Below are 18,116 nucleotides of genomic sequence, written 5' to 3' on the forward strand. Positions count from 1 at the left end.
CCTTCTATGAGGAGGCTTTCCAAGTATGCCCAGGGAATTCAGTTCCTGTCATCAACCCTCACTGAGGGGCCTCCTCTTTACCTACTTCTCTCCAGAAAAGTTGACTCAAAACAACTTGTTCTTATTTGACTTCCTCAGAAACTACAGGAGAAGTTTGGTTTAGCTGTGCCTTTATAAATAGCTCCCAGTGTAAAAGATGTTTGGTCCAATGGGACGCTCCTTAAAACTGGAGCAAGGTGTGGAGTGGGGAATCATTGCCCTTCCCTGCTGTCTGTGGAAACCATCACTCTCCTGCTTGCTTATAGCAGCAGGGAAGTTAATGGGCTGGCTTTCTCAGCCACATTTCCTAAAGGCAAGTTATAGCCTGGGAAATTGGCTGTCAAGCCAATAAAATCATGTAGTTACATTTCACCTTTTTGCATTTACCAGGCTTAGAAGCAGAGATAAACCAGAAGAAATTGAAAACTCTGTGTTTTAGAAACTGCCATTTATGTCTTGTCATTTTTCTTTCTTCCCTTCCTTTCTAAGAGAATTTTCTGAGGCCTTCCTCGATGTAGGAAGGGCAAAATCCTACCCAAGACTTTGACTTTAAACTAGAAGAGGAAGATGTTGGGAATGCTTATGGTATCTCAGGTCATTGCCTTAGTCTGCACACCTCCAAAGTGGAGGAATCTTCTCAAAGCAGCAGCTTGAATGATCTCTTCAGCCAGAGCTGCCCTTTAGACATAATTCCATGTATTTCAAACCTTTAATGCAAGGAAGTCTGCAGGACCACGCTGGAGGTTTGTTGTACATGGAGTCACATCAGGGCAGCTGTCTGCCTGTGATCCGAGTAGGAATGCACTTTGTTTCTAATTACAGACAATGAGCAATTAATGCCCTCAAATGGAATGAAAAGGAGAGGCTATTTGCAAAACCCCTGCTTTTTTCTCTGCCTATAACCCATAAATCACTTTTTTAAAAATGGAGGGACAATTCAGAAATTGCCCAGAAGCTGGAGGAGATTAATCCTAATGGGTCTGTGTGCATTGTTTTCATGGCAGTGAGCAGGAATTCTCCAGGCCGGGTCTGTGTCCACCAGCGGCGTCCTGCCGTGTGCCACTGGGGCTGCAGCAGCTAATCCAGTCTTTTAGAGGAGTGTATAAAAATCTAAACCTTTTTAGTTCCCTTCCTAATTGGATTTATATAATTTTAGTTTCAGTGGGGGAGGTTTTGAAAGGGACAAATAGAAGCCAAGCACCCCTTTTTTTTTTTTTTTTTTTTTTTTAATATTTTTAATTGCCTCCAGTATGTTGTTACTTCCAGAGGTAAAATCCAAGCTTAAAGTCTCGCTGTGCCAGGAATGTTGAAAAGCACAGTTAAAGCAGTGGTGCTGCAGGAGCCTGGACTGTCTGTGGACATAAGGCAGACAAGGCTCTCAGGTACAGGTAATCTTCTTTGTTAGGTACAGCTGGAACAGTTTTGGGCACACAGAGCCACACAGAAAAAGTTTGTGTGCCTGAAAATGGGATTATTTCTTCCAGCCGTTACAGCTCGTGTAATTAAGGTTTGTGGGCAGAGTTACCTTCTTGCTCTGGCAAACAGAGAGAAGGAGCAAATAATGCATTTTTAAAACATTAGGAAGTATTTCGCTTGACAATCCATATTGCTGGCCTACAGAATTTTGTTAACTGTGGTTTGACTATGAAGCCCCTTCCAGAAATCACCTCCCTGGTCTTGCTTCCAGATGGGAATTTATCAGCCTGTGGCAGGGAATCTGGGACCATTGGCTCTTTGTTCTCATCACTAAATATCCCCATCTCCAGCTCAGTGTGTCTGCTCTCCACTGCACACATTGCCTCTCCCCCATCCCACTGACAGGGATTAGTGCAATGCCATCTTCAGCTGGGGAGATGAGCCTGTGAAAACTTGCCACAAAGTGTGTGTACTGATTTTTGGGGGGGGGATAATAGGTCTCTGAAATCTTACCTGCTTTCTTAATTTTCTTAGATGTTTCTTGTCATTTTTATCAAATGGTATAAACTTAACATGGCTTCACAAACACCTGATCTGAACTCGGTGCTGATATTGATTAAAAACCATATCAGTGCTTAGCAAGAAAGAGCTATTTCTAACGGCTTAAAGCAGGTTAATTCAGGATTTTTGCAAAGACTTGAAGGACAGGTTGCTGATTTCACCAAGTAGGAGACTTGGAAGTGGTTTTTCTGTGAGATGGCAGCTAGTGTGTGGGACAAAGGGATAATTGGCATATGGAAACCTAGTACTGGAGCCATCCCTAGTGGTCTCAGAGCTGGAAAGGAGCAAGCAGAAAGTACAAGTTCACAGGGACTGTCCAAGTTGGGTGAGTTTTTTTCAAAGTGTGATGTGGTTGGAAAATGCTGATGTGTCAAATCTGAAGTATCTTGTAAGAAAAAGATCAGTTTCAGTGAATTCTTCATCAAAGAAAAAGCAAGGTAGAAAGGCTCATAATTGTTAAACAATATTTTCTTGCATTTTTTAGATAAATATTATGGCTTTTCTGTCTAAAAACAATGTGGTGCATAGAGCATTAATTCTCACTGTAATAATAATATTGGGAAATGGTTGTGTGTTCAGATCTGAAGGAAACATTACAGAAATGAAACACTTCCATTGTTCTCAATTATTTCTTAAACTTCCACAGCACACAAAATTGCCAGGGTGGGGGTGGAGCTGTCTCTCAGAGCAGCCAATTGCCCTCCAGATTGGTGAGTGGGGTTGAGGCAGGCTGGACCTTCAGAGGCAATTCCTCCTGCTCTGCCTGGTGGGGTGGGTGACTCTTGTTCCCACAGGCACTGCTGGAGGTGCACAAAACTCAGCTTTGGGGGAGGATCTTTGCAGACTCTTTTTCTCCATGTCTAGATCACCAGAAAAGGGATGTTTTTGTTCCACTGATAACCTGGTAAATCAACAGCTCTTGATCTGAGACTAAAAAAGTAAAGGTTAAATAAAAGCATTGGAGGGGAGACTGTGTTTGGGATGTTGGCTTGCTTTTTTAATGCCAGATTTAGTTAGGACAGACACTTAGAGCTTGTCTTAAGGGAAAATAGTCTGTTAAAATATCTCAGGAACATTGTTTCGCTGTCATCAGTTACATGAGTTTAATAGCCAGAAGTTGTTTCAATATTACCTCTTTCATTTCAATAATGAAGCCATATGGAGTGGGATAGCATCATGAGGAGATAATTCAGTGCAGGGAACTGTTACTTTGTTTTGGAATGAGATTAGGCCATAAATAAACACTACTTTGTCTTTAAGTTAGAAAATGGTTCCCATCCAAACAGCCTCCACAGACATTTTCCACCTGTTAGGGGACGTGTAGTATTGGGAGTCTTTCATAACAGTGGAAACTGGCTCCGACTTTCAACGGGTTTGTAAAAAATAAACCAGCCTTGATTTATGAGTTGAACTATGACAGGGAACATGTAAGCAAATAAAAACAATGAACTGAGAAAAAAGCAAATATACTGTTGATTTGGCACCGCATGAATCATGCAGGCAAATCTGAGAGGAACAGGAGGAATGAGCTTCAGAGTGATGGATTGGGAAAGGGGATCTGATCCCTGGGTAATGAAATGTGAGGGGGTCTTGCCTTATGCTGTTGACCCAGAGGTAGCCTGGAGGAAAGTGATTCCTTCTGACTATACAGTGTTAGTTAAAACAATCCCCTGGGCTCAAATATCAGCTATTAAAATAAATTCGGGAGACAGAGGAAGCGATGTTTATAAGTTGGAAGTTTGAGCTGCTTTTTAAACAATTGTGGATCTACAGATTCTGAACTGGAAACGTGATATGGCGGGAAGAGGGCAAGAGGAAATGACAAGAGGGTAAACTGGGGGTGAGCTGGTAAAGAGCATGGGATTGGGAGGGAAAGCAGCTTTTTGGGGCTGGAGGGAAGAGCAATTCCCACAGGGCCAAGCAGAGAAGCCCCCTACACGAATTCTTGCTTCACCTCCTCCGTTCGAGGTGCCATGGCTACATTTGAAGGTGCCAGAGAAACTCAGACATCTTTGATATCCCAAAGACAACAAGGGTTTATGGTACCTCTGGGTGTGTTTGGATTTTCAACCATAATTATAAGAGTTGGTCACTATTTTTCAGCAGAACATTTTTCCTCCAGGAATGATTTGCATTGAAACTGAGGTCTTCCATGGAAAAATTGATGTGGCTTAGTTCTGGGGAGAAAAAACCAAGTTGAACTGTTTATTTAATCAGTAATAAGACCAAGGATGTTAATCATCATAATAGAACCCTTTCAATTTAGTTGCAGCAGCAGCGTTACCACCACCAAAAGAAATCTAACAACAAAAGAAATTTTTTTAGTTGACCACTGACCAATTTTGGGTTTGGAACAAGAGCATTTTGTATAATGGTGACATTTCCCTTAAGTAATCACTAGAGTTTCTGCATTACTCCAGAGCATTAGTGGAAAACTGAAACTCTAATTTGGGTAACAGCATGACCCAAACATTATGGCAAAGCACTTGAAATGGCTTTGCCTCTGCTTTCTCTCATTACTCTCTGTGATCCTAAAACAAGATGCTTTTCCTGCTGGACCTATTTCTTTAGCCTGGAATATGGTTGAAACAGAGGATTTCTTTCCTTGTGAATGAATGTTACACAGAGCTGGTCTTGTTTTGGTTTCTAACTACCACGGTTATTTACAAGTTTGTTACCTAAGTTGTAAAAATGTAACTAGGAAATGTTGTTGGTGTGTCTCTAGCAGGTGGATTTGGTTGTTATTCATAATAATACAGTGAGCCTCCATGCCACAGCTTCCCTTTTTTTCCCCCCTCATGCTGCTGGAGGTGTCCTGTGGCTTTTCCAAGTGACCTTTCACCATTTAACTTCTTGCTCGTGTCTGATAATGACACACAAGCAAATCCCCATCTGTTCCCATGCACATCCCTATTGGATCTTTTCTTGTACTTAATATTTCCACAGAGCTGCTCCAGTAGGAGAGTCTCATGCTGAGGCTGTTCCTCTGCAATTTATGAGCAGGATTGGTGCCTGGAAATTCCCCAAGTGCCGGGTGAAAGACAGGCTCAGAGACCCCTTGTATACAAATCTGAAAAAAAATGTGAAAGGCAATGAAATCTGAGCTTGGGCTTTCAGAGACAACTTGACAAGTCAATTGCCCTGTTAGGAGCTGACAACAGTGACCCTGATAGTAGAAATGATCCATTTCCTCTGGTTTAATTTATCACCAGCAGGATTCTGAGTAGCTGCTCAGTAGCACAATTTTCAGATACTGATATAGCATCAATCCCAAATGGGACATTGTGTGAAGGGAGAGTTTACTTACAGTCCTAAAAAAAAAACAAAACAAAACCAATCCCTAGGGAAAAAAAAGAAAAGTGCCCTAGGAATGTTCAACGTGTTTATTGTTAAGAGCTGAGCCTGATACACGTGAAGCCTCACATTTTAAAATTCCTTACCCAATATTGGGACCATGGTGTTGCTCTCCTTTCTTAGGCATTTCAGTGTTCTCAAATAATTTCATTCCAGAGATGTAGGGAGCAGTGGTCTCAGTCAGTCTGAACTAAAGGTGAACAAAAAAGTCCTTACAACTTATGTTTGGGGAAGAACTGAAGAATTTGAATTTACCTCAGTAGCATACACAGTCTACTTTTTTTCATTCAAAAGCACTGACAGGAATGATGTTTGGTTTTGGGGGCCTATTCATGAAGCTCTGAGGTTCTGTGACAGTATTTTCACCAAGTACTTCTGCAGTGCTGCTGTGTTTCTCAATATGCCAGGAATAATCACTGGGAGGAAAAAAAAACCAAAAAACAAAACAGAGGGGAAAGCAAATTTATAAGAAAATACTTGAAAGATTTTAATTTTATAATTTTCTTTTTAATATCTGAAATTTGATAAATCACAGACACCAATGAAAAATTTTAAATCCAAACTTTGGTCTTGCCTTGTGCATCTCCCAGATCTGTCCTGAGCTCAAGCTCAGTTTGGGTACAACTTTCTTCCTGTCCCTAATCCAGAATATATTTCTGGGGTGAGAAATGAGCCCCAAGGATGTCAGGAGGGCAGAGGTGATGGACTGGGAGCCTGTGCTCCCTGTCCAGCTGGGGAGTGCAGCTCTCCTGGCAGTGCTCTGGATCCTCCCAGCCCATCTCACTGCTCTGGCTCTAATGGAAGCCTGAGCTCTTTAACAGAGCCATTGAAATTCCATGGTTTGAGTTAGGTGGGTGAATTCCCCCCCGGAGCAGCGTCCAGATTTATACAGGAAGTCTGTGGCAGAGGCAAGAATTGAACCCAGCTTTTCTGTGACTATCTTTTTATTCCCAAGCTTCCAGTTAAACTGTAATCCATCTTGAACCACTTACTGGAAATAGTTCCCTAAAAATAAATTGAAAGTCTAAGTGATCAGGAAGTTTACCTAAACTTCAGAGGCAGGTTAATATGAGAGTACTTTGGACTGACTCCTTGGAATGGCTCTTCTTGGAGAGGGCAGAGCATTATGGGTGCTCTCCACTCCTCCATGGAGTGGCCTCGTTATTCTGCTCCTGGGGATCTGTTATTCCTACCAGGTACCTCCTTCCAGATCTCATGAAAGAACAGGCATTAGTGAGACTTGGGCAATTGATTAAAAAATGAAAGTAGAGGTCTTAGATGGGAGACGGACACTTTGCATAAAGTACTGAAAAGCATCTTATCCCAACAAAAAGTTGGATTTGCTTCTCCAGGAGCTGTAAGGAGGGACATTCCCAGCTCCCTGCAGCCAGCAGGAGGGTGATGTTTCTCACCAACCCCTCGTGACCAGGAGGGAGGCTTGCAGCCTGTCCTGGTCTGCCTCTGGCAGGGCTGAGTGGGGGCCAATTTCCAATTTTATGCCAGTGGCATTATCCACAAGAGGCTTTGGAGCAGGTTTGCTGGAAGAAATCAGCCCCTGTCAGAAGCCTGACAAACCTGAGAAGTCATTTGGCCTCTTATATTCGAGCTGAATTACTCCTGAGCACAACCTGTGTGCTGCTAACAAAGGTGAGACTGTTAAATAAGGTGACAGGACAAAAGTTGGCTGATGTAATTAAACTGCTGCAATTTTGGTGGTTTAGGGTTTTTAAAAAAAAAAAACCTCAGCTTACAACAGTCTTGGAGGAGATGCAGGGAGGAGGGTGGGAGCAGCAGAACCTGCTCTGATGTGGAAGGGACTGGCATTGTAAACATGCTGCTTAGGTGATAATATTATTGTAATGCTTTTTCACATATTACACACATATATACTACACAAACAATTTTGTGCACACGTGTGGTGCAATATATTATGGACTGTGGAAATACACAGAAGAGTTTAAACTCCAGCAGGGTCACTAATTTCATTGCATTTTGTGGTTTCTGTCTGAAAGAGCACATTTCAGCTGTGGAATGGGGCAAAGGGGCACTTATGCTTCATCCTGAGGCAGAGCTGTCCTCTTGAAAATGAAGATCTTTAAACCAACTGCTTCCAGTCTGAGTGAAGTCAGACATTGCCTAGAAGTGCAAACAACCAAAGGGGTGTTGTCACCCTGATGTGTGTAAAATCTCCATGGGAGTGTTTCCAGTAGGCAGGTGCCTGCCAGTGTTGTGGACAGCTGAATCCCACTGGGGCCGTGTGACACCCCTGAGCCTCTGTGCTGAGGTGAGCTCTCACCAGAGAACAGGCAGAGCCTGCTCTTAAGGATGGGGACCAAAGTGGTTGTGTTTTCAGGGGTGCTGTGTCTTGGTGTCCCAGGGAAATCTCAGGCTAGGAAGGTGGGTGGTTTTGCAGTTTAAACACTGCACAACAAACCCCATCCTGACAAAATGCAAACCTTGCTACTGAAGGTAGCATGAAACCTGCCTAAGCTGGAAACCTCTAAACCTGGCCCCAAAAAATGCCATTCCCTAGGTTTCCTCTCCAGAGGCAACATCCTTTTTCTCATCCTAGGCTACCTTTGGAGATCCAGATAGCTGTGTGTCTCTAAGCACAGGTATATGCACAAAAAAGCTTTTTTACAAGAAAAAGCACCCCCAGCACTTCCTAACCCCTGTGCTGAGGGCAGCTCTCCTGTAGGGTTTAAACCTGCCCTTGATAAATGTACTGTTATTCTGGCTGCAGGTTTTTATTTCTGGGGATATCAATTGGATTCTTATTATGAAAGCAGAAAATTGGAGTTACATCTGGTGGCTGACGCATGTGACAGTATCACTGCGAGGAATTCCAGTTTCCTGAAGCTTTTCAATTAACTTGGAGCCCTTTTCCTCAGGTGCTGCGCGCTCGGGTTTTCAGCGTGCGCCTGCTTCCAAGCTGTAAATCAAGGAGGGGGTTATTGTACTTTCCTAGGAGCTCTTGTGCCAGTAAAATGAAACAGCAAATAATAAACCCCAAGGAGATTTATATAGCCTGAGTTGATGAAACAATTACTTTCTCATTCCTAGGCTCACTCAGAAAGGTGGGTTAAAAATAACTGAAAATTTACAAGAGCCTAAAACTGAATCTGAAAAGTACAACCTCAGCAACTTATTGGGCTCAGCCTAGTGAGCGCCAGATTTACTGTTTGCAATTTCTTCAACTTGTTCGGTCATTTTTATTATTTTAATTTTTTTTTCAACTGCCCCCTCCCCAGGCTGATGACAAGCCTTGGCAAAAACATCTGTGCAAATAAAGCAGGGGAAAGAGTGGAGGGACCCGGCCAGGAGCTCCCTGTGTCTGCTATGGCAAAAATGTTTGATAAAAGCATCCTTTGCCCTAAAGCCTCTGGGCTGGCATCTCATGTGGCAGATGAAGGTCCTGGTTGGGTCATGGGTGCCAGGAGCCTCAGCTGGGTTCCTCAGGCACCTCAGGACAGGGCTGAGAAACCTCCACTGTGCCCTTGGAGGTGAGTGAGGAGCCTAACCCTGGCAGGGTGCTAACATCCCCCCTGGGGCTCCAATCTCTGCACCCAGCCCTGTTAATGCCTTCTTCATGGTCACTTTCCCACTCAGTGGCTGTGCAGTGGTGGGAGCAGAGACCAGACCTGCTTTTGCAGAGCTGTCACCAGCTGAGCCTGACCCATGGGATGTTTCTGGTGACAAAGACCCTGTGTGGAGGGTGTGGGTGAAGGTTTAGGAGACAGGAGCCTGCAGCAGTGAGCCCAGCAGATGCCAGGGCACCAGCAAAACACAATCAGTGTGTCTGGGAGCAGGGCAGGGCAGAGAGAGACCAGCAGGGAGTTGAGGGTGATAGGAGGACTTAACTGCAGTGCCCCAAAGCACAGGCACTGTTTCTATCCCAGCCTGATCCATCAGCTTGATAAGTGCTCTGCTGACAGCGTTGGGATTAAGGTGACAGCACTCTGCAGTCAGCACACATGGGGAGGTCCTACATTCAGCTGGAGTACTTGGGGTAAGAAAGGAACAGCTCAGTGGCCATTTCCCTCTAGCCCTGGTGATGGTGCAGACCCTTTGGAAACCACCTCACTTTCTGCTTCCTACTGCGACCTCCTGAGGAAAAGGTGATGTGCTCCAAGGCCCTGCTTCAGGGAACAGCTTGGGCTTTTCAGCCTTTAAATGACATTTTTGTCCTTCTCTTCCTTTTCTCCTGCAATATGGGCAGGTGAATAACATGTTCCAGAGTGCTACCCACCTGTGTCCTCTATCTGTGTCCCACCTGCTACCTCTATCCCAGCGGGGACACTGGCACCTCCTTATCAAAGGTTGCTGGTGAAAAAAGCTTTAGCCTACATTTTCCAGTACAAGTTTGTAGAGTTTATTCCAAAGGCAAGGTGGAATGAAGACATTGGTTTGCTTTCCAGAGATGTTTTGGTCATAAATCAGGAAAACACAGGAACACAGAAATGGGCTGTTAGATGGGCATAGGAGATTTTGTTTTCCTTTCGATGGAAAGTTCTTTCCCTCTACCAATATGTTTGGGTTTTTTTAAAACACATTTTTTTAAATGAAAGAAATCCTCAACACATTGCTTTCAGCTGCCTTGTGACATCCTTGTGAGTCTCCCCAGTGAAATTTGGCTCTCCCCAGGCAGAGGCTGTTCCCCAGCCACTTTTGGGCTCTCTATCAGTGCCACAAATCCTCCAATTAAAAATGGCTGAAATAATGATACACATTTTAACGGACCAGTTTTCCCTCTGAAGGTTGGCATGTGACTCTTATTTTGTACATTATGTAACTCCAAGGGTGGGATTTTTCAAAACCACTTGGTTCTGCCCTAATTCTTCTCCTGTTGAAGTCAGTGGGACTCTCTTACCCCTGGACTGTAATCGGAGCAGTTAAGCCAGCACTGGGAGTTTATGGAAACCACATCCTAACTATGCTCCCAGACCTCACCCAGATTTCTGTTTCATGGCATGAAATTTGTTTTCATCCTATTAGATGTGCTGGAATGCTGATGTCCAAGGGAAGCTCCCAGGGACTGAGTTGAACATTAATTCTGGCCAGGCTTGGCTTTGTGGGTTATGGCTGAAGTGTTTCTGTGAGCATGGCAGGGCCACTCCTCACACAGACAGCTTCAGCAGGGTCAGAACAAGTCAGAGCTGGGCATGCCCTGCTCATCCCAGGGCCTCGGGGATCAGGGGAGGCACAGGAAGCACCTTGGCCTCCAGGCAGACACCTGCTGGGCCAGATGACTCCACCAGCCATCCCAGTACCTGTGTCCTCAGAGCTGCAGCCAAGGCTGTGGGACTGAGTTTGGGGCACTGTACCTAAAGCAGTGCTTCCTGCCACTCTCATGGAAGTCACTGTCCCAAATCTGCTTCCTTGAGTCAGGGATCTTGGCCATAGGTCCCTGGAGCTCTGTCAGCTCAGGGCAGATCCAGCCTTCTGAGAACGGCGATGGGAAACAGCTTCTGCAGGGATTTGTCAAGTAATTGCACTTTCCACACAAAACCATTTGGGTAGAAGATATCTGCTCATTCTGCAAAGAGAAGTGCCAGATTGCTGCTCCCTGGGAGCTTGGTCAGTTCTCTCCATTTTGGTACCTTTTTTTAATCTTTTTTGTTGTTGTTATTTATTTAATGTGTCACTTGCAGTTGCTCTAAAAGTTCTGCTTTGCTTCTCAGAAAGTTGACCTCTATTCTTTTATGAAAATAAGCTGAAAAACAAACCCAAGCCAAAAAAGAACAAAACAGTTCCCTAATTTTACCTCTTAATTGAGTGTACCACATTGCCTGTCAGGCATGCTGGCAAAATCCTGTCTTTTGTGCTTGAATTAATTTGGAAGCCAGCACAGGGAGGGAAAGGTGGCCTTGCTCATGTTCAGCATTAGGTAGGATGGGATGGATCCCATCCCTGTGACCTCTGCCATCTCAGGACTTTGCTGGGAACCTGGTGGAGTGTAAAATGACTCCGCCCATGAAAATTCATCATGGGGAAAAGCTTCCACCCCAGTCTCCATATCCCAGAGATGAAACCAACTGGAAAAAGCTCCAATCCCTTTCCCTGTAGCCAAGAAAGTCATTTTGTGTTCCCTGCACATGCTGGACTGAACTCGGCCCACAGCTGATTGCTGCTGTCGATCCAAATCTCCCAAAAGGCTGGTGTATTTTCCTGCTAATAAATGTCCCACAAATGTTTTGAATTTCTGCACTCATTAGGGCTTAGGGAGGCTATTTGTCAGGACCAAAGACGTCTTCCACAATAAACCAGCAGCTGTCTGCAAAGGGTGAGGAGACGTTTGTTGCCGTGAGCTGAGTCTGCTGTCAGCAACCCGGCCCCTGACCAGCTCTAGTAAATGTTTTATTGATTTAATATTAAATTAACTGCCTGGGCATAAGGAGTGCATTATTTTTAATGGCATTCTGATATTAGGGACTGCAGTTTGCTAGAATGCACCTGTAAAATTAGTATCCCCCAGTATTCTGCAGGAGCCATAAAAGGTAATGCTTGTGGTGCTGTGAGCAGGGTGACATGGGACCCACTTCACCCCGATGGCTGCACCAGTTCCTGCTGCCACAGGAGGAGGAGCTCAGTCAGCTCAGAAGGCTCCTTCCAAATTCATCTCCTCTTCACTCTGAAGTGGGGCCAGTGGAGCCTGTGAAGCCTGAGTCCTAATCCCAGAGCATCGAATCTGACAGGGCACAGGAGCTCATGGTCCTGGCAGGGCACCCTCTGCAGGGGGGGCAATGCAGGAGCCAGTGATTTCCCTCAGTTTTGAGGTTTCTCAGTAAATGGCATAAAGGAGAAAAAAAAATGCAGTTAAAAAACATCACTTGTTCAGCCCCAAATATTTGGAATTTACCATTTTAGTGAAAGAAAAAACATTTGGAAAGAAACAGAATTTGAAATTTAAATAAACAAGCACGTTTCTTAGTGTAAGAATGAAAATACTTGAATATTTGCTAATTTCAGAATGTCTGGGAGTTTTGTTTAGGTTTTTTGTTGTTGTTGTTTTGGTTTGGTTTGGGTTTTTTGTTTTTGGGGTTTTTTTTTTGTTCAGAACTGGGCTGTGAACTTAATACAGGGAAAATTTCAGCCCAAACAAAAAATAGTTCAAATACAAACTAAAGAAACTAAAGTTCAAATGAAGTCCTCCATAGCGACCTTTTTATTGTCCTTAAAGTGTGTACCTGGTAAATGCTGCCTTTGGGTTTATTAAGGTTGTAAAAATGCCACATTTGAGCTGTTTATATTTTTTAACTCCCTCAGAAAATGTTAATTACAGAGTCATATCTTCTTAAATGGCCTTCAGTGAGGGATTCTGAGAAATCCTGGGATTTCTGGGAAGTTCCTTTCACGTGGATTTCACAGGCATGAATCACAACTCCAGAACAATTATGGATCCAGGACACACAACAGGCATGACAGCATGATCTTAGCATGTCCAAGCTATAAAAATAAAAACCTTAAATTAGAAGTTGGCAGGGTCAGGAGATGAGGTAGGATACCAAATGTTGTGTATTTTGTTGTTGAAGTTACTTTTAAAGCTGGAGAGATGAGGGGTTCCACACATGTGAGGGACCAAGTTAATTCCAATGGCAGCTGTGAGTAAAGCAGCAATCCCAGTGGACTGGGATCAAAATGGGCACCTAGCAGCCTCTGGTACAAGGCACTTTTCAACTGCTTTCTACAAGATCATTGCCTTTGTGCAAATTGTTTGATGATCTCTCTTCTGCAATTGCTTTCTTGGACATACCAGTGAATGAAATCCATGTTTTCATACCCCTAAGGCAAACATTGACAAGAAAAGTGTATTTCTTTTTCCTGATTTTCCAGGTGACATCTCAGTTTCCTTCCCAAAAAGTTGAACGTTTCACTGACCTTACTTTTTCCACAGAGTTTTTGGGCACCAAAATTCAGCTCTCTCTATACTGGGGGAAGAGAGGCAAGATGGGACAGAAAATGGAAATGGAGTTTAGTAGGGATCAGTCACTACAAATATTGTCAGTGCTACGGATCAGGTTTCTGTAGGACCAGATAATGAATTTCTCAGGTGACAACGTCTGCCCAGGACCTCTCTCAGGCTCTGAAGCTCGTGAGTGCACTGAGGGCATGGAGAAAACCACGGAGAGAGGGTCTGGGCAAAGATTTCTGTTGGCTTTAGTAGGTACTAAATCATGACAGCCTCCTGGATTTTATAACATGGTGTTGGTGTTGCTCTCCCTTTCTTTGCCTGCTGCCCCTCTTGCTGCTTGACACTGACTTGCCACCTTTCGTGTGGTGTTCAGAGGTGAACACAAAAGGTGGGCAGTCACTGCTGGGTCATTGCTTTTTGGATGACAAGTACAGATAATTCCTTGGCCAGGCAACTTGAGCTGATGGAGTCAAACCATACTTTTTTCAAAGGATGTGGTGGATTTACTTATTCCTGTTTCTGTGTTTGATTTACTACCACATGATTTCATTAAACAAGAACTTAAGATGGGGATTTCTGCCAAGCAACTTTAGGCAAGGCCCATATTCCACAAATCCCTAAATTTGAGGGTGGTGGGTGGGAAATAATAATTTTTTCAAGCAGATGTCCATTCTGCCTGTGGACTGGAGTTTGGAGTGGTTTGTTATTACTGTTGTTGCTTTAAAAACCTTGTAAAATGATGTTTATTTTCTTCCCATAAGATAATGAACTTGAATTTTTCAGTTCCATGAAGTTGCTGATAACTGTAATGACTATTCATTCTCTAATTAATAACAGCATTGGAGGGAATAAAGGAGAAATCTTCAAACAGGCTGCATTTCAGGCTTGAACTGGTTTCAGGTTCAGACAGGGTTTCTTGGAGCTCTCCCCTGCCCTCCTTCAATCTAAGGCCACACAGCCCATGTTTGTTGGTATTTTTAAGTAGATAAAATATGTAAGAAACTTCCTCCCTTTAATTACTGGATAGAAAATCCATATCCTGGTAGCTCAACTGTCCGGATCATGTTAAACTTCAGTGGAAGAAAATAAGTAAATGCAAAGAAGAAGAGGCCAAAGAAAATGCAAGGAGGGAAGAAAAAGTGATGTGAGTTGGCCAAGAGCTGAGTTCTGCTCGCTGGCGCAGCTCTTGGTGTATCCATCATCCCCACACAGCTTCAGTGCAGCCATTCCACTTCTCCAATGCCTTCAGCTTGACTCTTGTCAGCTTCCAGCAGAAAAGATAACAGGCAAAGCTACACCACTCCCAGAGCAAGTTTGCTCACTCCTGAATGCTGACCTTTGCCCTCAGAGCTGTTTTTGTCCCAGTCCCTGGCACTAGGGTGGCTGTGGATGCAAACTGAGGTCACAAAGGGATGCCATTGTTGAAAGTTGGGCTGGGCAGAAAGACACACCTGGGAAGGTCTTGTCTCCAGTTCTGAGCTGGGTCTCCACTCCTGTGCCCAAAAGGATTTCTAGGGAACACCTGGCCAGGAGAGGTTCAAGGCATTTTGGTGGTCCTGGTTGCACTGCCCACTAAACAACCTCAGCAGACTGCTGTTGTTGCTTTAAACTATTCCAGAGGAGGCTCTGGAAATGTTTTGGGAAGCCACTCCTTGGAGCTTGTGCAGCTCCCCTGAGCTTGAGGTCCAGGCTGACACATGCAGCAGGTTGTCTCAGGCTGGTGAGACAACCTCCTGTGGCTCAGCCTCAAGAATTCCTTTTGGTTCATTTTGCTCTTTCTTGGCCATTTTGGGTTTGGCTTCAGGGGACAAAGACCATCAGCCATCTCCCACCCAGCACCTCATGCCGCTGCTGGCCTTTCAAACATCTGGAGCATTCTGGCCAGTGGCACAAGGAATTGTGTTTACATCTTCTCTGAGAGACAGCCAGGGTTGAGAGAAAAAAATAAATGGCCAAGACAGCTTAGTGCTTTTGGCTTATTGTTTGAATATTTAAAGACATTGCATCTGGAAAGTATTCCATTAATTTGTGGCTAGCACCCATATATCAAATTCATGAGCTTCCAAGTTAACAGCTGTCACTGGAGCTGCCACAGAGGGAAACTGGCACTGCTGGCTCGTGGTGAGCAGCGAGGGAACACGCTGGTACAGCCTAACCCAAGGAGGAAACATCGACCCAGATGTGTAGAGGACAATGAATGAATTGTTCCTTAGAGCTCCTCAACTTCTCTGCTGTAGTAACACGAGACACAATTAAGGCCTCAGGTTATTCTGCTCCCTCACACACACAGCTGGGGTTGCATCTTACAGCCATAGCCATAAAGCAGCCACCTCTGAGTTGTGTCTGAGGGACAGCTGCCATCCGTGCTGGAGGCAAATCTGCCTGCTTGGGTCACCTGGCTGTAGTTTGACACTCACCCAGCTTGGAGCACCAAGGTCCATGACTTCCTCAAGGAGGACACCAGCACCCATCCAGGCCTCAGTGCAGCAGGGGTAGCAGTGGGGTGCTTGTCCCAGAACTTCAGGTTCTGTGGGGCTCTAGGCAGTGCCAGGGCCTCAGCTGGAGCTGGGACTTCCCATAGGAGCAGCTCAGAGCGAGCCAAGGAGTTCTACCTGAAAATGCTGAGGTGAGGGCTCAGCTTTGGGTCCCAAGAGCTGCTGGGTTTGGCAGAGCTGTTTGTGGTGCAGCCCAGGTCAGCGGGGGGAGGGCCTGGTAGCTCCAGCTCCTGTTTGACCCATCTGCTTTCCGTGAGGTGCTCAAGGAAATGAACCCTTAACGAAGAGGAATTGTGGAAGTGGGACAGAGATGATGCTGTGATCGCTGTTTTCTTGGGAGGGGCATTACAGAAGTGTTGGAAAACCCCATGGCAGTTCCAGGGTCTCTGGGGTAGGAGCGTTGGGGCACCTGGGGAGACTCCAACTGAACTGGAGGAAAAGGAGCAAGAAGGTTTCCCTGTCCCCCTTCCAGAAGGGAGGGTCTGAGGCCTAGGGAGATGAGATGAGTCTTCCAGGGAGGTGGGTGCACCAGAGAAATCATGGATGACATGGGAAAACTCCTCCCTGCTCCCACCCCAGAGCTGCTCTGGCATCTCCTCTGGATGCTCTGGCACTTCACAAGCTTGGGATTTGCTTTCTGTTTACTACCCAACCTGAAGTGGGTTTGAACTGGTGACCTAAAGGTGAAAGGCTCTGCATCTTATTAGAATTACTGTGAGCTGCTGAACGAGTCCCCCATGGCAGTTAAGATTTGATTATGGTTCTAGAAAATGTTCAGCTTTTACAATTAGTGTCAAAGCAGTGGTAAGCCCCTCTTTGATTCCTGGGTGTAGGCTCGTGCTTTTCTTAACCTCACACATATGCTGGCATATTTACAGTAAGTGCTCAGGGGTTTGTTTTTTTAATTATTATTTTTTTATTTTTGAATTAAAAATGAAAGTTCCCCAGGGAAATTATGCAATGGGAAATAGCCACTTCAATAAACTCAACTCACACATTTTATTGATTATGGTAAATTTAATTATTCTGTTTAAACCTTGCTTATACACACACAAAAAAAACTTATCCCTTTCTTCCTACATGTTTTTTCCTGTTTTTGTATCCATCTCTACAGACCAAAACTGTGCTATGTGTTATTTTAAACTTTTTAGAGAAGAAATACTCAAGGCTAAGTTTCTTCCTCATAATTAGAAATTAAAAATTAGAGAACATACCATAAATCTTACTCAAAACATCTTCAAATAGAACTACTAATTGTGAAACAGCAGTAATTATGGCTTTTAATGTAGCTCTTTTGCCTCCACCTTATATTACATGACCACTTTCGCTAAGGGAAACAATTATCAAGTGCAAAGGATGTTAAAAAACCCCAAAATAACAACAAAACATAGAACAAAATCAGTATTTCTCTTACTCAGGACTTCATTAGGTAACACTGTTTGTTTTCTTGATGTTCAGGTATTACCTGGAGGGTTTAGTCTGTTTGGAGACCATTGCACTGAGGTTTTTAGAGGCTACTGCCCAAAGATAGTGAAAGAGCTGCTGATCCCTGGGTCTGAAAACTTATTTCCCTTTTCCTTCTCTTTCAGGGAGCTGCTGCTACTTCTTCCAACCTGCTAAACTATGTTCAATCCAGGTAATCACCCTTTTTCTTCCTAAAGTTATGAACAATGTCCTCTTCCTGGGAAATGCATTTACTCATTACATTGTGACTGTTCTGTGACTGGGGAATGTTCCTGTGGATACAGGTCTGTGGGGCTGAGGTCAGAGCAGTCCTCCAGGGCTAGAAATTAGGACATGGGAAGTGGAATTGTCCCTAGAGATAAAGAATCACGAGTAATTCCCAATCTGTGCTCACTCTTCAATGAGGGGCCTATTCAGAACCAGCCCATCAGAGCAGTGAGGCAAATCATGGTTGGACTTCTTCCCTGACACTGCAAAATTGTCTGGGGTTCTGGAAGCTGAGCTGACCAGTTTTGAAATGTGAGGAAGGACCTTTGTTCAAGGTTTTGTTCCTCCCAGATACAACTTTCATCTGAGTTTTTTCATGAGACTGTCAGGCCAGGGCTTGTCTGAATCCCACGGCCAAATCCTCATCTGTAAAATCCAAAAGGGCCCCGTTTATTTCAAGGGATCTGCACCCCTCAGTCTGTGGGGTTCCCTGGAAGGAGCCACTGGCAATGCAGGGATGTGGAAGGTTCTAGACCCTGTGTGCAGGTCTCCTTTGCTCCCCTACAGTTTCTCTCCAGGTGGCACATTGAACTGCCACCATTGGAAGCACAGTGACCAATCTTCTGGATATCCCTTCTTGGTAAAAGATGGACTGGGGGGACCTTGAT

The 18,116-nt window shown here is 44.5% G+C and overlaps 1 protein-coding gene across 1 annotated transcript in view; it reads right to left on the reverse strand.

The window, feature by feature from the left end:
- Nucleotides 1-5,459: 5,459 nt before the first annotated feature.
- BMP2 (bone morphogenetic protein 2) overlaps nt 5,460-18,116 on the reverse strand; it is a 105,004-nt gene continuing 92,347 nt past the window's right edge. Inside the window, exon 5 of the mRNA XM_030236284.2 lies at nt 5,460-5,560. The gene's annotated coding sequence lies outside the window, so the exon portion shown is untranslated. The remainder of the gene's footprint in view (nt 5,561-18,116) is intronic.

This window comes from Serinus canaria, chromosome 3, assembly GCF_022539315.1.
Source record: "Serinus canaria isolate serCan28SL12 chromosome 3, serCan2020, whole genome shotgun sequence".
In the NCBI taxonomy this organism is placed as follows: Eukaryota; Metazoa; Chordata; class Aves; order Passeriformes; family Fringillidae; genus Serinus; species Serinus canaria.